Source organism: Syngnathus floridae, chromosome 1, assembly GCF_059516105.1.
Source record: "Syngnathus floridae isolate MCC-2025c chromosome 1, RoL_Sflo_1.0, whole genome shotgun sequence".
Classification (NCBI taxonomy): Eukaryota; Metazoa; Chordata; class Actinopteri; order Syngnathiformes; family Syngnathidae; genus Syngnathus; species Syngnathus floridae.
Genome location: NC_142413.1, coordinates 10,858,561 through 10,882,662, shown reverse-complemented (window position 1 = coordinate 10,882,662; position 24,102 = coordinate 10,858,561). Strand labels below are relative to the sequence as shown.

The 24,102-nt window shown below is 43.6% G+C and overlaps 1 long non-coding RNA gene across 1 annotated transcript; it reads right to left on the bottom strand.

Moving 5' to 3' along the window:
• LOC148404046 (uncharacterized) lies at positions 1-23,760 on the bottom strand. The gene is made up of 4 exons (XR_015860275.1): positions 23,360-23,760; positions 22,033-22,091; positions 8,004-8,148; positions 1-189 (listed from the first exon to the last, which is right to left on the bottom strand). It is a non-coding gene; the product is annotated as an uncharacterized LOC148404046 (long non-coding RNA).
• Positions 23,761-24,102: the final 342 nt, after the last annotated feature.

Here is a 24,102-nt window from a genome sequence, read left to right as displayed (position 1 = left end):
TTGAATAAATCACATTTCCCAATTTTTCCCAATAGACTAGATTTCACTGTTATTTCAAACTCAAAATGTTTAGATGTTTCGGATTGCCACAGTGAGGAAAACCTTTCAAATCTCCATCCAGTGGTTGAGGATCCTCTTTCGCTGAACTTGATGTTGATGCAGCTTTTACGTCGTACCACGCACCGCCATCTACAGATGGATAAATGGGAAGCTTTTGGTTGACCGCATGCTGGCATCTATGCAAACAGACTGAATGGATCAGTATATTTATAAAATAACTAACAATCATAACAATTTCAAAGATGGATCGGAAAAGGTCGAGTATATTCCCCCTTGCATTAGCTGTGTCATTATCAGATCACTGTCATTACCCTTCCTAATATTATCTAATAATATTGATAGCATAATAACAAACAAGTTGTGACTTCCAAATGTTCAATTTTCATGAAAGTTAGCAACATGAGGTTAGCTTGCAGGACCTAAAAGAGGCCTTAAAGGCTCTGGATGTCGGGCTATCCTGGCTGACACGCCTCTACAGCATTGCGTGGACATCGGGGACGGTGCCTCTGGATTGGCAGACTGGGGTGGAGGTTCCACTCTTTAAGAAGAGGGACCGGAGGGTGTGTTCCAACTACAGAGGAAGCACACTCCTCAGCCTCCCTGGTAAGGTCTATTCAGGGGTGCTGGAGAGGAGGGTCCGTCAGGAGGTCGAATCTTGCATTCAGGAGGAGCAGTGTGGTTTTCGTTCTGGCCGTGGATCAGTGGACCAGCTCTATACCCTCGGCAGGATCCTCGAGGGTGCATGGGAGTTCGCTCAACCAGTCCACATGTGTTTTGTGGACTTGGAGAAGGCGTTCGACCGTCTCCCTCGGGAAGTTCCGTGGAGGGTGCTTCGTATGGAGTGCCGAACCGACTGATAAGGGTGGTTCGGTCCCTGTATCATCGATGCCAGAGTTTGGTCCGCATTTCCGGCAGTAAGTCGGACTCGTTCCCAGTGAGGCTTGGACTCCGCCAAGGCTGCCCTTTGTCACCGGTTCTGTTCATAACTTTTATGGACAGACAGCACAGCCGAGGTGTTGAGGGTGTGCGGTTTGGGGACCTCAGCATTGCATCTCTGCTTTTTGCAGACGACGTGGTGCTGTTGGCTTCTTCAAGTGAAAGTATGACCACTTCACCAACGAAAAATGTGCCGCATAACATTCATAGTGTCTAACAGCTGCATTACGCATCAAGCAAGCCTATAGAAAGCAATCATCACCTTCCTTAAAACCCGGGTCCGGTTTACTGGTAATGATCCATCATGTTCCACATATGTAAGGGCAAATGCAAGAGCAGTTATAAATACAGTAGCGGAACTTAGTAAATTACATTAAATGGTAAGTGCAATCAAGAATTTGTATTTATTCAATATTTGCAGAGTGGTGTATGGTGTATTTTTGTCTCACCAAGCCCAGAGGTAACCATCTGCAAATGGTGGTATAAACATGTAAACAAACTGTAATGTGTGTGTGTGCATGCGTGCGTGCGTGCATGTGTGTGTGTGTGCGAGTGAGAGAGTGTCTGTTACGTTGGGAAGTGTAGCAAGGTAAAATAAAATGAAAAACTGGCAGTAAAGTTGGTGCATCAGGATAGGGGGGGTTCACAAAGAAAAGACATATTGCAACAAATAATTGACTTGTAGATAAATGTGTAAATTAGAAACATATTTCTAACAACACTGAAACTCTGCATGAGGTGCATGAAGCAAGGCTGTGGAGTATTGGACTGAACAAACGCCCGTCTGCTCATGGCTACTAGCCCCTAGCTGCTGTCTTAGGGTTAACTGCACCAACTGCAGCGGTCTCCCTGTCCACTCATCAAGATCCCCTATCTAGTCTCTTTTATGTCTTTCTGCTCCAACACACCTGATTCACACTGTCAGCTCATGAACAAGCTTTTCACAAGCCTGATAATCATCCTAAATATTTGAATCAAGTGAGTTGGCTCTAACCTGGCAAGAGCTGGCTCTGATACGCGAACCACTCAACAGAGTTCTGCGCAGTATCACTCTAGGACTGCACCACTATGATCTGCTCAGGAAAGGTGGGACATACAGTACAGCAGTTGGAGTTGATTGGCCGATGCGGCAACCAAACATTTGTTTTAACCAATCACAACAACTGATGATAACATTGTCACCGGCAGCTAAAAATTAACAAAGTTCTTTCGAAAAGGAAACATCCATGCATTCGTCTACCGATGTCACCATGTTTGGTTTGTCCGTTCCCCCCTGCCCCAGCGCTTCTTGTTTTCATCACAGCCGCATATCCCACCCCCCAAACACACTGTTGCTTTGTAATTGGTCCGCACCACAGGTGGTTTGGCAAAGAGAAAATAAGATGGATTCTGTGGGTTGTGTGAACTCATAAATGCAGGCAAGGTATGTTAGAACAGGGTTAAATATAAAACAGGCTGGCTTGGGCCTTTTGAGGACCGGCCTTGGAGACCCCTACTGTAGTGATAGAAATGGGCCAAGCTTTTATTCAGTAACTTGCAAGTGTGTCAGAAAGCCACTGATTTAAAAATGGCGCTTTTTATTCATGTGATAGAGTAAGTGTCCCCTACCCCAAAAAATCGATACAACTAAGATGGTGTAAAACAGCTTAATGCTATATCTCAACAATTCAGTTCATAAATTGTTTTCATTTATATGTCTGCAGTTCTTAACTTTAAGCATATATAATTTATCTAGATACAAATCATGAATATGACTTAAAAGGCTTTGAATGTACTTTTATTTGAAGAGTGTTGGTGGAGTTGTTCTTGTTGTCCCCAAAAGATTCACCTGGTTTATTTTAATACACGTCATGTTGGGAACATCCCTTGCAACCCACCACTTGCTACAGAGTGAAAAGCCAGATTGCTTGCCTATGGCTCAAAATCTCTCTTTTCTTATTTTTTTCCTAATTGCGAGTTGGCCCAAATAATAGAAAATATATTAAAAAATCACAATAAAAAAAAGGCAAGCCAACAGCAAACACATCAGCCTTGCTGGCTTCCTCATTTGACATGGCGATGTTGGATTTATGTATTCATTTATTTTCTTACTTACGTACTTACTAACTTACTTACAAACCGGATTCGGTTGAAATTGGGAAATTGTGTAAAATGTAAATAAAATGGACTGATGCACAATGGAAAAGTGTTTTGTGGTCTGATGAGTCCACTTTTCAAATTGTTTTTGGAAACACTGGACGTCATGCCCTCCGGACCAAAGAGGAAGCGGACCATCCGGACTGTTATCAACGCAAAGTTCAAAAGCCAGCATCTGTGATGGTATGGGGGTGCATTAGTTCCCATGGCATGGGTGACTTACATTTCTGTGAAGGCAACATAAATGCTGAAAAGTACATACAGATTTTGGAGCAACATATGCTGCCATCCAAGCAACGTTTTGTACATGGACGCCGCTGCTTATTTCAGCAAGATAATGCCAAGCCACATTCTGCACGTGTTACAACAGTGTGGCTTTGAAGTAAAAGAGTCCAGGTTCTCCCCTGGCCCGCTTGCAGTCCAGACCTGTCTCCCATTGAAAATGTGTGGCGCATTATGAAGCGTAAAATACGACAGACTGTTGAACAACTGAAGCGGTTCATCAAGCAAGAATGGGAAAGAATTCCACATGAGAAGCTAAGAAAATTTGTTTCCTCTCTTCCAAAACGTTGATTGAGTTTTATTAAAGTCAAAGTCAAAGTCAAAGTCAGCTTTATTGTCAATTTCTTCACATGCCAAAGACACACAAAGAAACCGAAATTTCGTTCCCCGCTATCCCACGGTGACAAGACATCGCACACAATAGACAATCAAGTAAACAACAGCGTGCTGAATAAATAATGAATAAATAACAACAAATAAATAAATAAGAGGAGCAAAAAGGAGCAAGTGAGCGTATAGCAGACATTCCAGAAAAGGAACGGTGATGTAACGAAGTCTTAAACATGCCCTTTCCCAACTTCTATTGCACGTGTTGCAGCCATGAAATTCTAAGTTAATTATTTGATAAATAAAATAAAGTTGATGAGTTTGAGCATTAAATATGTTGTCTTTGTAGTGTATTCAATTGAATATAGGTTGAAAAATATTTTCAAATCATTGTATTTTGTTTTTATTTACATTTTACACAATTTCCCAACTTCAACCGAATCCGGTTTGTATGTACATACGTACGTACTTACGTACTTAATTACATACTTACGTACTTAGTTACGTACTTACTTACTTACTTACATAACCTTCCTCCAGTGTTGATGTTGGAAATTTATGAGAATAACTCAGATTCATCAGAACAAGAAAATGCCGCACTAAGTTGAGGATGCAGCCGAGCCAAGATGTGTGCGCGTGTGTGTGTGTGTGTGTGTGTGTGTGTGTGTGTGTGTGTGTGTGTGTGTGTGTGTGTGTGTGTGTGTGTGTGTGTGTTTGCGTGTGTATGCGTGTGCGTGTGTGTCCATTGCAAAGGATCTTTCCAAATACGTCTAGTTATTTTACTCATTTTGTTTGCTTGTGAATTTGATTTAAGCGTCACAAGACTGAAACAACATGAGATGTGTCGTGTCAGCCATAGACAAAAGCAAAGGCGAATGAGTCACTTTGAAATATTTTTCAGCCTTGGCCGATAAATAAGACAGAAGTGATGGCTTGGACGGTCAGTTGCCATTCGGTTCTAGCTTGAGGCCTGGTGGTTGGGACCACTGATATAGGCCAATGTCAGCTGACCCACGTGGGCCTCCTTTAGCTCGGGGCCCTGGGCAATAGCATGTCTTCCCTAACGTGTTATGGTGCCTGTGCTCTTACACCAGTGTAAGTGCTACAGGGCAGCATCCAATAATCAGATGAAATATCATGGCTGATTTGTGGTGGGATCTTGTTGCACGGCCGTAGAATGCTGCAGGGTGTTTGTTTCCACCCACTGGTCACAGGTCAGGTCCATGGGCCGCAAACACATTTCCATGCTTGGGATTTGGAGAGGGGAAAGTGATACTGCGGGTATTATTCCCTAACTTATATTGACGGCGTAAATAGATGTGGAGGTTTGCACTCTTGCAGGAATCTGCAGCTCCGAGCCAATTGTCCATGTGGCGACAGTTTCAAATTCACACAGAAATGAGAAGCATGCAGCCGACAGCAGGCAGCGCTGGCTGTGGCAGCAGGCCAACAATGCCAGGTGTTCTCTGGCTCCCTAATGCAGTGTGATCCCTTTGCTGAATGTCCTCTGCACCGTCCTCGCTTGTGCAATGATAACACATTAAGAGAGCTTTTGATTCTCCTTTTCCAGTTACTTTTTATTAATTTTGCCCCAAGTTACACTGTTTATTTATCACTCCCTTTCACGATCATGTCAGTGTTTCTCCTAAAATGGGGGGATTATATGTAAATGTTTTTTACGATAGGCATCTGGTTAATGCAGCCATCCATTATTAAGTGTTTAGTTCCACTATCTTCTTTTGGGAGTTGAGGTTCTTATTGTATTCAAGCCAATTTGGAGATTAACTGTGAACTCCATTTGGACTGTTAGAAGACGCAAGACGCAAGTAGCTGTGCAAGGATAATGGAGAGCCGTTCTAAAAAAACAAAAAACAAAAATTCTTATGCCAATGAATTCGTGGCAAATCACTCTCAAACAAATATGCCTTTAGCAGTTCAACACGTGGTGAAAGACTGACTTTTTTAAATTGCATGCTAGCTTGAAAAGAACATAGTAAGTACACAGTGTCCCCTTTTCCAACATTTCCCTTTGTAATGACATGATGTTTCTCCAGGGACTCAACCGTCCTTCACTAACGTCAAAACATCATATTTTTTTTGTTGTTTTGTGGGTACTGAGTGTACTAGAGGAAGTCAAAATTAAAAGTGCATCAACAGTGATTTTTTACATTTTTTTTTTCAAGAAATTCAGCATGTCAGTATCTGGCATAGGCTACTTGTGTTTCATGATGCTGATGGTCCACCTCCACAGTATGTCTTGAACAGCGTTTTACCGTATTGGCCCGAATATAAGACGACCCTGATTATAAGACTCCCCCCTCTTTTTCATGACTCAAGTTTGAAAAAAAGACTTTTTGAACATCAAATTTGATTTTTATACAGAAAATAACTACAGTATATCTGAAACAAATGATTATAACAATATATTTGAGAGAAAAAGCATGTTGTTTTGCCTCATTCAAATCATGCAAAAACTGTCTATCACATCTTAATATCTGAACATTTAAATATGTAAACTAAAGTGCAATCACATTTGTAAATGAATAGCTTTTGAAATGTAAGTAAACCAATCTACTGTGATAAAACAACAAAATTGCAATAACTGCATTAACTACCAAAGTGAAGTCTAACTGTAACTGTCGTCTTGAAACAAATCTAAATAAGGAAAAACATTGCAATAAAATAATGCAAACTGCTACTGCTATTGTTGGGGAGCCTGAGGACTGTATAGGGGGTTGGCTCGGATGGTTTTGCTCTTTTCTTTTTTTAACATCATCATAGGAACCTTTGTAACAGCTATTTTTATTTGTATTCTTTGTGACAGGGGTTCGCTTTGGCCTGGGGAGTTAAGTTCAGCATTAGCTTTAAAGATATCTGGGGCCATCTAGCGTTGTGAATGGGTATAATGTTTAGACCCCAAATGTAAGACAGTCCCCACTTTTTCAGTCTTATTTCAATGCAAAAAACACCGTCTTATATTTCGTCCAATACGGTATTATTGTGTCGGTTATATCGTGACCTCGTTCTTGCTCATCTCCTAGATGTGCTGAAAGTGACCTGGATAAGATTAGTAGATTGTAACTGCTCTTTCTAATGACATCAGCTAAACACTGACTGCATTCAATCCAGTTTTTAGTATATCAGTATATATTGAGATATGTCTTATTTCTTATTTATTGAATACAAGTGACTGTTCTTCTGATAATATCTTTAGTTTATAAGTCTGTACATTCCTAAACATTCGTACCAGTATATGTAAAAACAATGTACAAGGTGTACAGCAATGCGATATCGGTTTATGTCAAGGTGCAAAAATTCAGTTTCCCTGCTTGGTAAATACTGATTTAAGCCCGTGTGTTTACACCTGCTAGTCTCCAAACTGTTTCTATCCATGCAGTCACAGATTTCCAAATTTAAGTAATTTATTTCATCCATCCATTTTCAACACCACTTATCCTGTTCAGGGTTGCAGGGGATTCTGGTTCCTATCCTATCTGATATTGGGCAGAAAGCAGACTACACCCGAACGAGTCCCCAGCCAGTCGCAGGGCACAAATAGAGACAAACAACCAATCACACCCACATGCACACTGAGGTACAGAGTTCAATTCCAGCTCTGCTCTTCTTATGTGGAGTTGGCAGGTTCTCCCCGTGCCTGCGTGGGTTTCCTCCCCCATTCCAAAAACATGCTCGGCAGCCTGATTGAGCACTCCAAAGTGCTCTGTGTGCCCTGCCGTTGGCTGGCAACCAGTTTAGCGTGTCCCGAGCCTACCTCCCCAAGACAGCTACAATAGGCTCCAGCGCGCCCGTGACCCTCGTGAAGATAAGCAGTTCAGAAAATGGATTGAGTTGCTGGAAGTCAAAATAAATTGTGGAAACCAGAACTAGAAACAATCTATCAGGAACAGCCATCTTGTTTTTTACATTAGTCTCAAACGGTTTGAGGTCGGAACTGGTAAAAAAAATCCGACTTCCTAACTTCATTGAATGTAGTAAAGATTCCGAAAGAAATTGAAAATAAGACAGAGCTTTCTCAATTCTCAAACAAAATTCACGGGGATGGCTTTTTCTTGTCAACGCCGAACATTTATGCTATCAATACACAGCATACATCTTTTTTTTTTTCTTTTGTTCTTGTGGTGCACAACGCAGCAACAGTGCACAGCCGTGTCATGTGATCTTGCCGCTTTGTTCCCAGAGTGCATTGCATGCTGCAATACATTTAATTAATGAAGTTTGAAGGCTGTTAATCCTTGTCATACCTTGTCATGTGTGGTTCTGTTAAATCTGAGGCAAAGACATCATCAGGGTGGTTGCCTTGTTACTGAAGTCCCCAGTGTTATCTGCCTCATCCAGGTTTTATGAGTGTCTCCCCTGGGTTGTTGCCAACTTTCCATTGCCCTAGCACTGAGAGAAAGTCGGATTATTCCTTGAAATGTGTGCCCATGGCATTGTCTTCAAGATACATTCAAGTAACATGCCCCAAATGGTTCAACTCGAGTAGCCAAAAAGCATCCCACTGGTACCTAAGGTATTTTCCTCAGCGACTTGGTAACAAAGGAAACCTGTCTGTCTTTAAGGTTACTGGGTAATGTCCATGACACAAGACTGTAAGCAGCAGGGCTCTAAATATTTGTCCTTGGGTGTAAATATCTGGAATTCCATACACACTGGTTCAGAACTCCATTACCCCCCATGCTCGGTCAGCCCAGACATCTGTTTACCTCATGAGCAAAGTCACCAGAAGAAAGAATTTCTCTGCCAAGATAAATGAACCGTTCCAAACTAGCACCCATTGCACCCACAGATCCAGGGCTGAGAGCAGTGTCCAAGAAGATGTTTGGTCATGTTTTAGAGTGCATCCGTGGATGCTTAGGTGATGGGGGTTTTTTTAGATGTTTTTTTAAAGAATTTTTTTTTCTGTCAATTTTTTTTTTGTAAATGTTTATGTAAATTGTTGCTTGAACTCAGGGTTTACTTTGCTCATGAATTAAACTCAAGCTCCTGCCATTAATTGCCTGGATTTTGATCAGGACATGCAATTTAAGCCACTACAACTGCCTTATTTTCTGAATTGCAATGACACCGCAGACAACACGTCAACATCAGCAAAGGCAGGATCAGTGAGTCTCTCTTCACCTAACAACGCACCAACTTCAGTGCCAATTATCTTTACAACCACAAATGTAATGTTGAGGAGTGTTTCCTAGAAAAGACAGATGATAAACAAATGTGTAAGCACTAACTATTCTTGGACCCTGGCAGTCAAAATGAAAACAATATGGAGACAGAAGAAGATTCCAGCACTGAGCCTTTTAACAGAATATAAAAAAAAGATCAAATATGTGCTGTAGTAATAAAAGTCTCCAAGAATTCAACATCTTGATTTTTTGAGTGGTTGACAAAGTTGGCACACCATTTTCCTGTTTTTATAGCTTACTTACACAAGTTATTCATGCAACACTCCTGTCAAGTTTGAAGCCCCATTTCGGAATGCTATTATATTAATTGTATTTATTTTGTCATCCGTCCAACATGAATGCACTCCCATGTAAAATTTGGGAAGCATCACAGAGTGTTATTTAGCAAATACCACTCTTCCAAGTTAAAGACCAACATTGGCTGCTTATTTCTGCTACATTTCCAAAGAAGTGGGACTTATTATGTTTGATGCAATGAGCTAAGTGGGAGACCCAAGTCTGGTGTCATAACATGCTGATTCAGCCATACATCATTACAGTAATCCCTCGTTTATCACAGATAATTGGTTCCAAAAACCACCCGCGATAAGTGAAATCCACGAAGTACGGTCACCCTCTCATCTGTAATTTTTTTGTGTGTCAATAAATGTATATGAAACCATTTAAGGGCATATTTTATCATTAGAACATTAAATAATTGTTTCAAACATGTAAATAATACATTAATAGTATAAACAACATACGCGATCGTGCTAACACGTGAAAACGGACCTCTAAAGGAATGTAAACGAACATTTGGAGCAATATTACATTGTCCTAAAGGTTAGACACATATGGTCGTGCATTTCTCTCATTAAACAGAAAACCATTGTATAAAAGCGGTGCATGGGTGTGAACTGCATGGTTGTCCACAGCCATCTGTTGTAAATCTTTCTATGTCAAAGCTACAAAAAGGGCTTTTGATAGGGAAATACCAATTTATTTGAACATAAATCTTACACTTTTTTGTGGAACATAATAAAAACAACTTCCTTGTTCCTCACCACACTCACTGTGCTTGCCTTGGCTACAGGCAGACCTTGCATTTTCTTTGTGGTGTGTCCTTTTTAGTGGTGGCAGCTTGCCGGTTCTGAGGAGCCGCAGAGTCCAGCCCAGCATTCATGTGCTATGAAGGAGATGCTTCTGAATGATCTCCACCACTTCTATATGCTCAACCTTTAAATTATCAATACAAAAAATAACTATAAAACTGATTGATCAAGTGTGAAGTATATTCCTTTTACTCGGCTTTTTCTACACCCCGAGAATCGGTATCTCTTGGGCTGCTGGATTCACAATCTGAAATTTACTGAAATATGTACCACACATTTCAGTGACTTTTCCATCACATTGGCAGACTCGGGTGGTGGTTCCCCTCTTTAAGAAGGGCCACCGGAAGGTGTGTTCCAATTACAGGGGAATCACACTCCTCAGCCTCCCTGGGAAGGTCTATTCAGGGGTACTGGAGAGGAGGGTCCGTCGGGAGGTTGAACCTCAGATTCAGGAGGAGCAGTGTGGCTTTCGTCCTGGCAGTGGAACAGTGGACCAGCTCTACACCCTCGGCAGGATCCTCGAGGGGGCATGGGAGTTCGCCCAACAAGTCCACATGTGGTTTGTGGACTTGGGTCTTGTTCACGAGTGAGGGGAGGATGGAGCGCGAGATCGACAGGCGGATCGGTGCAGCGTCGGCAGTAATGCGGACTCTGTACCGGTTTGTCATGGTGAAGAGAGAGCTGAGCCAAAAGGCAAAGCTCTCAATTTACCGGTCGATCTCAGCTCCTACCCTCACCTATGGTCACGAGCTATGGGTCGTGACCGAAAGAACGAGATCCCGTATACAAGCGGCCGAAATGAGTTTCCTCCGCAGGGTGTCTGGGCTCTCCCTTAAAGATGGGGTGAGAAGTTCGGTCATCTGGGAGAGACTCAGAGTAGAGCCGCTGCTCCTCCACGTTGAGAGGAGCCAGATGAGGTGGCTCAGGCATCTCATCAGGATGCACCCCGGACGCCTCCCTGGGGAGGTGTTACGGGCATGTCCCACCGGTAGGAGACCCCGTGGACGACCCAGGATGCGCTGGAGAGACTATGTCTCTCGGCTGGGCTGGAAATGCCTTGGGATCCCCCGGGATGAGCTGGATGAAGTGGCTGGGGAGAGGGAAGTCTGGGAGTCCCTCCTAAAGCTGCTGCCCCTGCAACCCGACCCCGGATAAGCGGAAGATGGACGGATGGATTTTCCATCTTTTCACCTCTCATGCACGCATGCAAAAATGCCGCCTGTAATTGTCCTCATCTACAACATGTATGATCTGTACAAACAGTGGGGGAAAGAAATGTTTAGTCAGATACCAATTGTGCAGTTTCTCCCACTTAGGGCTGTAATTTTCATTATAGCTACACTTGAAGTATAAGAAACCGGGTGTGAAAAAGTAATTTTGGAAATCACATTTTAGGATTTTTAAAATGTTAATTGTACATTATGTTGGAACATTTGTTCAATAACAAATACTCAAGGTGGTTTAGAGCTCCATGCAAGATAACATCCCCATGGTGTTATAGCTTCACAGTTCTTTATCTCTAATGCTCGCAATGCTAATAGTAATTACCTGGAGGCTGCCTTCTCTGCGGGATTGCGGAAGATCTAACCCCCACTTCTAGATTCCCTACTCTTATAGTCTTGCCCACCTATCTGCAAGAGACCACTTTGCCTATCCTGTGTGACCTTAAGAGTGTCATGGAGAAGCAAAAGAAGGGACACAGCAAGATAACAGCATAGTTAACACATGTGCTAAAGAGGCCTATTCTAACAGTGTGATCAAAATGATCATGCTTCAGCCAGTTTATTACAGGCCCATCTGAAGTCTGCCAGAGAGCATGTATGATCCAGAAAATAATTGGGAGATTATCATGTGGTCAGACGAAACCAAAATAGTACTTTTTGGCACAAACTCAACTCATCATGTTTGGAGGAAGAAGAATGCTGATTTGCATCCTAAAAGAGTGGTTCTTAACCTGGGTTCGATCGAACCCCAGGGGTTCGGTGAGTTGGCTTCAGGGGTTCGGCAGAGCTGGTATGTCATTGCCCCGCCCTCGCCCCGCCGAACACACCGGTAGCATCCCGCCCCCTTCCCCGTCCGCGGATGGCCAAACACACCGGTAGCACTCCCCCCCCTCCGCGGATGCCAGAACGCAGCGGTAGCACCCCCCCCCCCCTCCAGGGATGGCCAAACACACCGGTAGCACACTGGTAGCCCCCCACCCCCGTCCGCGGATGGCCGAACACATCGGTAGCACCCCCCCCCCCCCGTCAGCGGATGGCCGAACACATCGGTACCCCCCCCAAGAGGGGTTCGGTGAATGCACATATGAACCTGATGGGGTTCGGTACCTCCAAAAAGGTTAAGAACCACTGTCCTAAGAACACCATAACTCCTGTAAAGCAAAATAGGACAGACGTCTGATCTGCATTAAGGAAAGCATAAATGGGCCCATGTAACGTGAGATTTGGAGCCAAAACCTCCTTCCGCAGTTGAAATGTGGATGGGTTTTCCAGCATTACGATCTCACACACAACACCTGGATGGAGGAGTAGCTCCATAAGAAGCATTTCAAAGGGCTGAAGTGGCCTCACCAATCTCCAGACCAACATTGAACGTTATTGCCCCAAAAAAGGTAATACTACAAAGCATTGAATTTAACTCGTTATATATACACCAACGATGGATGTATTTTTTATTTATTTTGTGTATTTATGTATTATATGGTTGATAACAGAGGCACGTCACTGAATAGACACCCCCTGCATCATGATCGTGACCTCCTCTCACTCCCCCTCAGATCCCGATTCTTACGGATATCATTAGGGGTTGGTTGCCTTTAGGGTTAGTGTGAGATTAGGGGTCACGGTTAGAATTAGAGTGGGGGTTATGTTACGGTCTATGTTAAAGCTATTGTTAGTTTTAGATTTTCATTAAGGACAGGGTTACATTACAGTTTGGTTTAGGTGTTAGCTTATGGTTACAGTTACAATTCCAGTTTAAAGGTTGGGTTATGTTCTGAAGTCAGAGTCACTGAAGCACTGATGTACCAGGAAGACACAAATGAACTTTATATTGGTCCAAGTATGAAGTTTATATCACTCAGCACATCCAAAAATTCTACCAACGTCCAAAGCTCACCCACTCCCCCAGCAATGTGGTCTATGCCACTCTCCCGTCTTTCTCAGCTGCATTTTCATGCAGTCTTCTTTCTTTCCTACTTTTGCTTTCATCATCACCACCATCATCATCATCATCATCATCATTCCACTTTGTTTCTAGCTCAATGTTCAGCCTGGCCTCATCTCTCTGGAAGAGGATAATTACCAAATGGGGACACAATGTTTTAATAGTGATTTTTGAGGTCACTAACTCACTCACGTTTTCCTGGTATTTTTGCCCTCTGCTGTGAAACTTTCCAGTGTTCCTGTTTGCCCCCCCAACCCCTCCCTTCCTTCCCTCGGTGCACACATGAGTCCATAGAGCGAATGTTGTAGGAGTAATCACTGTAATCCCACAGTCTCACAGGAGTTGGCAGGGCACCCTGCTTGTCTTGGAACATTGTGTCCATGCAGTGCGGTGTAAGTTGTGCGTCGCAAACGTGAGTGTGGAGAATGTGGCACGGTTTTGCAAAATGTCACCCTATTAAGTTCAACCATGCCAAAGCTACATTTGGGTTTCAAATGATCCACAGAGCAAACGTTTAAAACATAACAACGACATTTTGTATAGAAGGGACATTTAAACCCCTCCGTGAGTCGTCACCTTATCGTGGTGGAGGGGTTTGCATGTCCTAATGATCCTAGGAGCCATGTTGTCTGGGGCTTCATGCCCCTGGCAGGGTCACCTATGGCAAAAGGGTCCTAGGTGAGGGGCCAGACAAAGCACGGCTCACACGAACCCCTTATGAAGAAAACAACAAATGGAATTCGTTTTCCCTCGCCCGGACGTGGGTCACCGGGGCCCTCTTCTGGAGCAAGGCCTGGAGGTGGGGCTCGAAGGCGAGCGTCTGGTGGCCGGGCCTTCACCCATGGGGCATGGCCGGGCACAGCCCGAAAAGGAAACGTGGGTCCTCTTTTCCCATGGGCTCACCACCTGTGGGAGGGGCCAAAGGGTTCGGGTGCAAAGTGAGCTGGCCGGCGGTCCGATCCTCAGCTACAGAAGCTGGCTCTTTGGACATGGAATGTCACCTCTCTGGCTGGAAAGGAGCCTGAGCTGGTGTGCGAGGCAGAAAAGTTCCGACTAGACATCGTTGGACTTGCCTCCACACACACTTTGGGGTCTGGTAAAGTCAAGTCAAAGTCAAAGTCCCAATGATTGTCACACACACAACTGGGTGCGTTGAAATTTGTCTCTGCATTTAACCCATCCCCAAAGGGAGCAGTGGGCAGCAGCGGTGCCGCGCCCGGGAATCATTTGATGATCTAACCCCCCAATTCCAACCCTTAATGCTGCAGGGAGGCAATGGGTCCCATTTTTATAGTCTTTGGTATGACCCGGCCAGGGTTTGAACCCACAACCTTCCAGTCTCAGGGCAGACACTCTACCACTAGGCCACTGAGCTGGGGCTGGACTCTCTTCCACTCTGGAGTTGCCCATTGTGAGAGGCGTCGAGCAGGTGTGGGTACACTGACTGCCCCCCGGCTGGGCAATAAGTCGAAGCCATTCACGCCCTGATGGCTCAAGTTATTAAGGACAAACTCTTCAATTTTTTATTTTTTTTTTACTCAATGTTTTACCAGGTAAGCCAATCGAGAACACTTTCTCATTTACAATGGCGACCTGGAGGCAAGGTGTGTGAAGTGTCTTGCCCAAGGATACAATGACATGTGACTGTGACAGAGCTGGGATCGAACCGCCAATCCTCCGGTTCCTAAACGACGCACTCTACTGCCTGAGCCACAGCCGCCACAAATCAAATCACTCAATCAAATCAACACGTTTTATTAATTTTTTACTATAATTAAATTCCTCCATGGACTTCGGGTGGGGGGACGGGTCCTGACCGTTGTTTGTGTCTATGCACCAAACTGCAGTTCAGAGTACCCACCCTTTTTGTGCCTATGCACCGAACAGCAACTCAGACTCCCCACCCTTTTTAGGGTCCTTAGAAGAAGTGCTGGAGAGCGATCCTTCTGGGGACTCCATCGTTCTACTGGGTGACTTCAATGCTTACGTGGCCAATAACAGTGAGACCTGGAAGGGCATGATTGGGAGTCATGACTTGGTCATCCACTTTTCCATTGATTTTCATATTACGTATTTTATGTGCCCTCTCTGCATCCATTGCAGCCTGGTGATCCTGGAGGATCCTTCCATCTGTGGTCCCTTCTCAAGGTTTCTCATTTTTCCCCTGGTAGGGTTTTTTTTTAGTTTTTCCTTGCCCTTTTGGGAGCTTAGAATCAGGGGATGCTTTGAGAATAATTGTCAATTGTTTGTCTATGTGAAGCCCTTTGAGACTGCTTGTGATTTAAGGCTATACAAATGAACTTGACTTGACTTGACAACGTTCAGATTTGCGTAGCTTACGAGGAAAATTAATTCAATAAGATGCTTTTCCTTTTTCTTTTCCTCAACATTAATTGGTGGGCTTTCAAGTAGGTTGTTTTGTAATCTGTGAAAAAATATATCTTCATGAACCGTTTTAATCCCACTAAAGGACAACAACGCAATAACAATAATAATGTATTCCCCAAAGCACAGAAATATTAAGTGTGTTTTAAACACATATCTAAACCTTTAAAAGACCTGGGATTTAAACACAAATAATCCAAACATCTTAAATATGCAGTATTTATAGTATTAATATACCGTATTTTCCGGACTATAAGTCGCTCCTGAGTATAAGTCGCACCAGCCATAAAATGCCCCAAAAATTGAAAAAAACATATATAAGTCGCTCCGGAGTATAAGTCGCATTTTGGGGGGCAATTTATTCGACAAAATCCCACACCAAAAACAGTCATGAACGAGCAACAACAGGCTAAACGATAGCAACAACAGGCTAAACGATAGGTATGCTAACGTGACAAACACAAACAAAGAGCTGAGAACGGGCCTGACGTAACATATAGAGTGATTAAGGACAACTATTACATGAATAACATGTTTATAAAACCATCGGTGTCACTCCAATTCATTAAATAGCAACAACAGGCTAAACGATAGGTATGCTAACGTGACAAACACAAACAAAGAGCTGAGAACGGGCGTAACGTAACATATAGAGTGATCAAGGACAACTATTACATGAATAACATGTTTATAAAACCATCGGTGTCACTCCAATTCATTAAATCCATCGATCGTTCTTTGTCAACAATGGGTGCGCGCGGCTGAGGGCGCTTGCACTTCAAAATATTCCACAGGCTCATAACGATAGATAAACTATATTTCAAATAACTATAATATAAGCCAATAATATTATCAAATCATCCGTGCACTTTAAATCCATTAAATCCATCGATCAATTTCCTCGTCCTTTGTCAACATCGCCGCGCGTGCGCCCTGACGTCAGCCTTGTCTTTATTCCACAGAGCTAGTATATAACTATATTGTAGCGTTAACAAAGTACAAGGATAGACGTGGTTTGGTAAACGGCTCTTTATTAAACAAAACAAACTTCCAAGCGTGTGGCGGCGTGGACTTCCAGACACGAGAACTCCTTGGCATAGGACCGGGCGTGCGTAATGGCCATGTCCGAGCCCCATGCACCGTTCGCGGACAGCCACTCGGCCGAGCGCCGACCCCCGACTCAGTAGAGTAGGACCGGGCGTGCGTAAAAGCCATAATAGCTTTTCACACCTTCTATGTCACTCCAAATCCTTAATTCCTTCAAACTCTTTGTCCTCCGTGTCACTTAGAAATGATCACCGCTAATGATGCCGGTAGTCCTTACGTGGGTACGTTTGTCCTTTATGTAAACAACCGCCGCGCCGCGCCGTGCCACTGACGTCACTTGAAATAGTAATCCATTGGTACATCACGGTTCTCCAAACTTTCTTTCTGCTGCTCGATTACTGTTTTCAGCTGCATATTTTACAACTTGAAGTTTGTAACCTGCAAAATATGAGTTTCTTTTTGGTGCCATTTTTCTTAAGCCCACCCAGTTGGTGAGTCACGGCCAACGGTGAAATTTAGAGCGCCCTCATCCAGTTTCGTCTGAAAATATAATTTTTTTTGGTTGTTTTATCAAAGACAAAGTCTGCTTTATCGTAGATTTTTTTATATACTAAGACACACAAAGAGATTGAAATTACGTTTCCACTATCCCTCGGTGAGATAGTACACATATGCATACAAGCAACACACAAAAAACCCAAGAAGGCACGAACAATGAATAAATAAGAGTGTTGAATAAATGATAAATAAACAAATAATAATAAATAATAATAATAATAAATATAAGAGGAGCAAAAATGGAGCAAGTGTACATACAGCAGACAGTGGACTTGGATATGGTGCTTTAAAGTGTTAATTGCTTTATTTGATGTTTTCTCTATTTTTTATGTTTTGAATATGTTCAAGATAAAGATATAAAAGCATGTGAAGTGATCAACTATACTAAAAATAACATGGGAAGTGGTCAACTATACTTGTAAGTGATGTCTTAATGATCAAGTAAAAATTTGTGAAAAAAAACATATATAAGTCGCTCCTGAGTATAAGTCGCCCCCCCACCCAAACTATGAGAAAAACCACGACTTATAGTCCGGAAATTACGGTACATATTTTATTTCCATGCCTGCAACTCAAAAAAGAAAGATGGCAATAAATATTTGAAGTAAAGCACTATAGACCTCTCAGCCCTAAATTTCAAGTAACAATGAACAGGGAAATTAGGCCTAACTTTCAAGTAAATCAGAATAGGAGGATTTTGCATGTTACATTGTGTAACATTTGGAATTCCTGCAGTTTGCCTACTATGCAGTAATAAAATGCTGCCAGCCAGATTCTGCACGTCTCGTTTCCGCACGGAGCATTCTTGCGTCAAGCATAAACCAAGCTTCACCGTCAATCGTAAATCCAACATGACCGCTGTTCAAATTGTTTTTGGATGAGCAAGTGTCCCGCCTACTCACGTAACTGCCTTTTATTGAGTTGAGTAGACAACTACTTTGCCGTGATTCCGTCCGACAGTGACCATTTGTTGTCTGAATTAGAAAAAAATACAATATCATACACATTGTAAACTATTTTGTCCCAAAATTATCATTTGGTTTGTTTTGTAATGTTACATAACGTTACAGCTTTTCTCCCTATACTTGAGAATAGCTTGAAAAATAAAACCTAATGACTGGCCAACTATCCAACAAAGATTGCAAACCACTTATTTTTTGATGAACCGTGATTTATTTTTTTAAGTCTGACCTATAAAACTGGATTTTACTTTGTGTTGTAACTTATACCTGTGACCTTCCAGAAAAAATGTTCACCTGTTGCTGAAACTAACTCTTGATGACAAACATTACTAAATATAGTGTTATTTTTTTTATTATTATTATTTATCAGATCAAAAACATTATCTGGAAATGTTTAAAAAAATCAGTGTTATCCTATGGATCATGTATTGGTTCTCCTGTGATTGTGCATGTGGTTGTAAGTGTTTTGAGTTCTCAGCTGGCAGGTGCCTGCGAACACGTGTTTACGTCTTGCTCCCATTTGATTTGTTTGCATGAAACGATCTTAACGAAGCAGTATGAAGATGACAAAGTCGCCATTCACTCTTAGGCCAGACCGAATTCAACCTGACACGTCTGGCCCGTCGCGAGTCTATTCATTCCTCGATCGCACCTATCACTACTGCCCAAAGTGCCAATTTGAAGGAGCATTTGGGGAATATAACTCATGTTGTACGTGCCTTGAGGTTGTCACAGAAATGAAGCACAAAGGTGTAAAGAACTGCTTGAGCCTCGCCGTGGCTCCTGGCAGCATGCTGGCACAGCCCCGGCTGTAGGAATGCTGTTGCCCATCTGTCAACATGGAGCTGCCTTAGCTGGCAGATACCACAGAGAGGATTTTGTTACCTGGCTCTGGGTGCATTTCAGAAGCTGGCCTAGAAGTAGCGTTAGGCCTTGGAGCTCCAGGAAGATTGTGCGCTTGAATAAGAAGTGTGTGCAAGAGCTCATCTGTCTAGTAAATACGGTTGTTTACTTCAGGCGGACTTTATTGAGCTATAAAACAACAAATATAGAGCTGTGCTGCGAGCTCATCTCACTCACACATTCTCCTTCACCTCCTTGCTTAAAAACCTAGCATGAATGCTCTCCTCTATCACATGGCAGGGCAAGTGGCCACAAGGTGGCGCAAATTCCCAGGCAAACTCTATACAAAGCAGCTGTCCCGCAAGCGGGATTCTGGAATGGTGAAGAATTTGCGGGGTTTTGCGCCACCATGTGGCCACTTGGCCAGTCAGGTACACCGTTAAAAAATGAGTTCCTGGAGATCTGAATAACATTATGACATTTACCATTTCAGACTAAGGGACATTTTGCAACAGGATTGGGGTGCCTTCACTTTTGACTTCAGCAAGTCAAAAGCATGCTACCTCGGGTTAAGATCCTGCCACTGACCCGCTTTGAAGTAGTTTTCCGGTATGAAACTTATTTTGCTTGGCTTCTAAAGTCAACTTGTGCAATGAGAGTAGTTGTATATGTTTGCAGTGAAATGGTTAATAATTGACCTAACAATGAAATATAAACAATCTTATCATTTGTTTCTGACACTTTTGGCTATCAACACAACCTGAGTCAAATTGGCCAAGGGACAAAAATGTTCTCCTGACAAATGAAAACAATGGTGGGTGGGGGTTAAAGAACATAACATTTCAGAGTCAATATACGGAGAAGTAAATGTACAGATTACAATCCAAATCATACCGCATCACGTGTCAAACATGGCCAAGGCGATCCTATAGGTTGGTAGCCTTGGCTAATGATCGCTGCTAATCCAACAAGATCACTTTTGTCAACTGATAACTGTTGACAGAGGGAAAATAATGTGGATTTTGAGGTGTATAGGCAAGTTGATACTTTTTGAAAGCAAAGAAAAATAGACATTAGCATAAGCAACTCCAAAGCATAAACTCAAATTTAGCTAAATCCAAGAGCTGATTTTTCATCCAACATTGAAGTGACAGTTGTGTTTACTCACCCTCCCAAAATGACTGTTATATAGTACTTTTTTATATTATTGATATATTAGTTCTAAATAAGAAGAAATGCTTTCATTTTTTAAATACTTGTCAATTGAACTGTAATAATGTGAGTCCGGTAACGCACATCTTGTTGACTGTCAATGCTATGAGCTTCCCTGCCTGTCAAAGCCTGGGAATAAGGAACTGGAACAGACTTGATTCTGTCAGACACAGTGTGCGTGCCAAGATGACGACACCGTGTTCGATGTTTTAAATTGCTACCCAATTAAAGAGTGGTGGTGAAAATGGGTGTGGAGCAAGTCAACAGTGTGCGTTTGTGTGCAGACCTCAAATTTGATGGAAACTATAGAGGCCCATCCTTGACCAAACACGTGCACAGACACCAGTAGTCGGCTTTAAATAGAAAAACAACCATTCACACTTACATACACACCTATGGACAATTAAGAGTCCTGAATGAACCTCATAGGCATGTTTTGGCATGTGTTACGAAGCCATAGGACCAGGAGAAATACGCCAACTTTCAACCGAGAGGCGGATGTGATAACCATTAAAAGCCATCATGCTCTTTTCCATTATTATTTTGAATAACCTTATCCGAATTCCTAAGTTTGAGTAGTTCAACAATGGGTATAACTTGTGTGCCACATAACTATATACTGTACAAATATTTCGTTGCATTGGTTTCAACGTAGTACTATTCTAATATAGTGCTGCCCTCTTGTGGTCAAAGTATGTACAGACTTTTTCAACCATCACTGAGCCAAACAAGACTGGCAGGCGTAGCTCGAATGCAACAGTACAAACAGTACATACATGCTTCGAACCTACTTTGCGGCAAGATACGTTGTCGCTTCGTTATATTCCCATCAATTCAACAAAATACCATTGTTTCTTTATATTATTAATGTTTCAGTGATGAACAAACCAACACTAACATTTCTTAACTCAAAAATATAAACTATGATCATAGGAAACTTCTGCTACTCCTTCACTGATTCAGATAAATGAGTTGTTTTAACACAAGGTTGTTGGCCAAACAGGATTCGAGGCCAACTCAGGATGATTCCTATTGAATACAAACAAGTGTTTGTCTTCCCTTGCTCGTCTCCAGTTCCCCTCATTCAATTCACTTCCGTTGTCAGACAACATTGGTACATTATTGTGTGCCATGACTGGATGTGTTTGTGTCTTCCCTCAGGAAATAAATAAAATAGGCAAACAAACATTTGAAGACAACATTGGTGAAGTCATGTTAACCCTCCTATTGTCTTCAAATATAATAAAAAAGGTGGTCCTTAGAGTCAATTTGACTCCAGGCACATATACCTTCAGAAAATAATTTACAGAATTTTATTGGGTTTCCTCCCACATCCCAAAGACATGCTTGATAGGTCGATTGAGCGCTCCAAATTGTCCCTAGGTGTGAGTGCGAGTGCAAATGGTTTGTCTCTGTGTGCCCTGCGATTGGCTGGCAACCGGTTCAGTCAGGGTGTCCCCCACCTACTGCCCGTTGACAGCTAGGATAGGCTCCAGCACACCCGCGACCCCCGTGGGGACTAAGCGGTTCAGAAAATGGATGGATGGATTATTGCCCACGCTTTTGTGAATGGCTCTTTGTTTATTGGTTGAATACATAAATACAGTAATCCCTCGTTTTTCGCTCGGGTTACGTTCAGAAAAGAACCCGTGATAGGTGAAATCCGTAAAGTAGAAATCTTGTTTTTTTTTACCATTATACAGATATAACATTGAAACCAAAGGGTATAACCTGTTTTCAGGCCCAAGCATTAGTTTAACAGAGACTTAACACTTTCTACCGGATAACTACAGTAAAGTAATAATTTTAATCATCAGTACGTACCTGCCTCTGCGGCCTGACTCCGCTGTGGTGTCTTTTTCATCTGAAGCCATAACAATGCACTGTGGGAAAAAAAAAACACAGTGAGGCCCTGAAAGGTGAACCATGATATAGCAAGGGATGACTGTAATCCCATGTAGATCATTGAGCTGACCTCTCTAGCGTCATCTCATCAGGTCAAATCTTTAAATAAGAATTAATTTATTTTGACATTCCATCCATCCATCTTTTTCCGCTTATCCGGGGTCGGGTCGCGGGGGCAGCAGCTTTAGGAGGGACTCCCAGACTTCCCTTTCCCCACCCACTTCATCCAGCTCATCCCAGGGGTTCCCAAGATGTTCCCAGGCCAACTGAGAGACATAGTCTCTCCAGCGCGTCCTGGGTCGTCCACAGGTTATCCTACCGGTGGGACATGCCCGGAACACCTCCCCAGGGAGGCGTCCGGGGTGCATCCTGATGAGATGCCTGAGCCACCTCATCTGGCTCCTCTCAACGTGGAGGATCAGCGGCTCTACTCTGAGTCTCTCCCAGATGACCGAACTTCTCACCCCATCTTTAAGGGAGAGCCCGAACACCCTGCGGAGGAAACTCATTTCGGCCGCTTGTATCCGGGATCTCGTTCTTTCGGTCACGACCCATGGCTCGTGACCATAGGTGAGGGTAGGAGCATAGATCGGCTGGTAAATTGAGAGCTTTGCCTTTTGGCTCAGTTCTCTCTTCACCACGGCAGACAGGTACAGAGTCCGCATTACTGCTGACGCTGCACTGATCCACCTGTCGATCTCGGCTGTGAACCGCTCCAGTGAGAGCTGGAGATCACGGCTTAAAGAAGCCAACAGCACCACGTGTCTGCAAAAAGCAGAGACGAGATGCTGAGGTCCCCAAACGGGACACCCTCAACGTCTCGGCTGCGCCTAGAAATTCTGTCCATAAAAATTATGAACAGAATCGGTGACAAAGGGCAGCCTTGGCGGAGTCCAACCCTCACTGGGAACGAATGCCAGGACGAAAGCCACACTGCTCCTCCTGAATCCAAGGTTTGACCTCCCGACGGACCCTCCTCTCCAGCACCCCTGAATAGACCTTACCAGGGAGGCTGAGGAGTGTGATTCCTCTGTAGTTGGATCACACCCTCCAGTCCCCCTTCTTAAAGAGGGGAACCACCACCCCAGTCTGCCAATGCAGAGGTACTGTCCCCGATATCCACGCGTCAGCCAGGACAGCCCCACAACATCCAGAGCCTTTAAAAACTCCGGGCGGAGCTCATCCACCCCTGGGGCTTTGCCCTCGAGAAGTAGAACTCCTTCTTCAGCTTGACGGCATCCCTTACCGTCGGTGTCCACCAGCGGGTTCGGGGATTGCCGCCACGACAGGCACCGACCACCTTACGGCCACAGCTCCGGTGGGCTGCCTCATCAATGGAGGTACGGAGCATGGTCCACTCGAACTCAATGTCCCCCGGGACGTGGGAAAAGCTCTGCCGGAGGTGGGAGTTGAAGCTCTTCCTGACAGGGGATTCTGTTAGACATTCCCAGCAGACTCACAGAGCGTTTGGGTCTGCCAGGTCGGACCGGCGTCTTCCCCCACCATCGGACCAACCCACCACCAAGTGGTGATCAGTTGACAGCGCCGCCCCTCTCTTCACCCGAGGTGTCCAAAACATGCGGCCGCAAATCCGAGGACACGACTACAAAGTCGATCATCGAACTGCGGCCTAGGATGTCGTAGTGCCAAGTGCACACATGGACACTCTTATGTTTGAACATGGTATTCATTATTGACAATCCGTGTCGAGCACAGAAGTCCAATAGAACACCGCTCGGGTTCAGGTCGGGGGGGCCGTTCCTCCCAATCACGCCCTTCCAGGTCTCACTGTCATTGCCCACGTGAGCATTGACATTTGACATTTTCATACAAATTTATTCCTCAACCTTAAACCAAGTGCAAGCAAGCACAGCCCCCGTTTGGTTGTTCCGACACATTCTAACGCAGGGGTGTCCAAACATTTTGCAAGGAGGACCACATTTGATGAAGTGAAGGGGCCCAGGGACCAACAGTTTTTTCAGACATTTT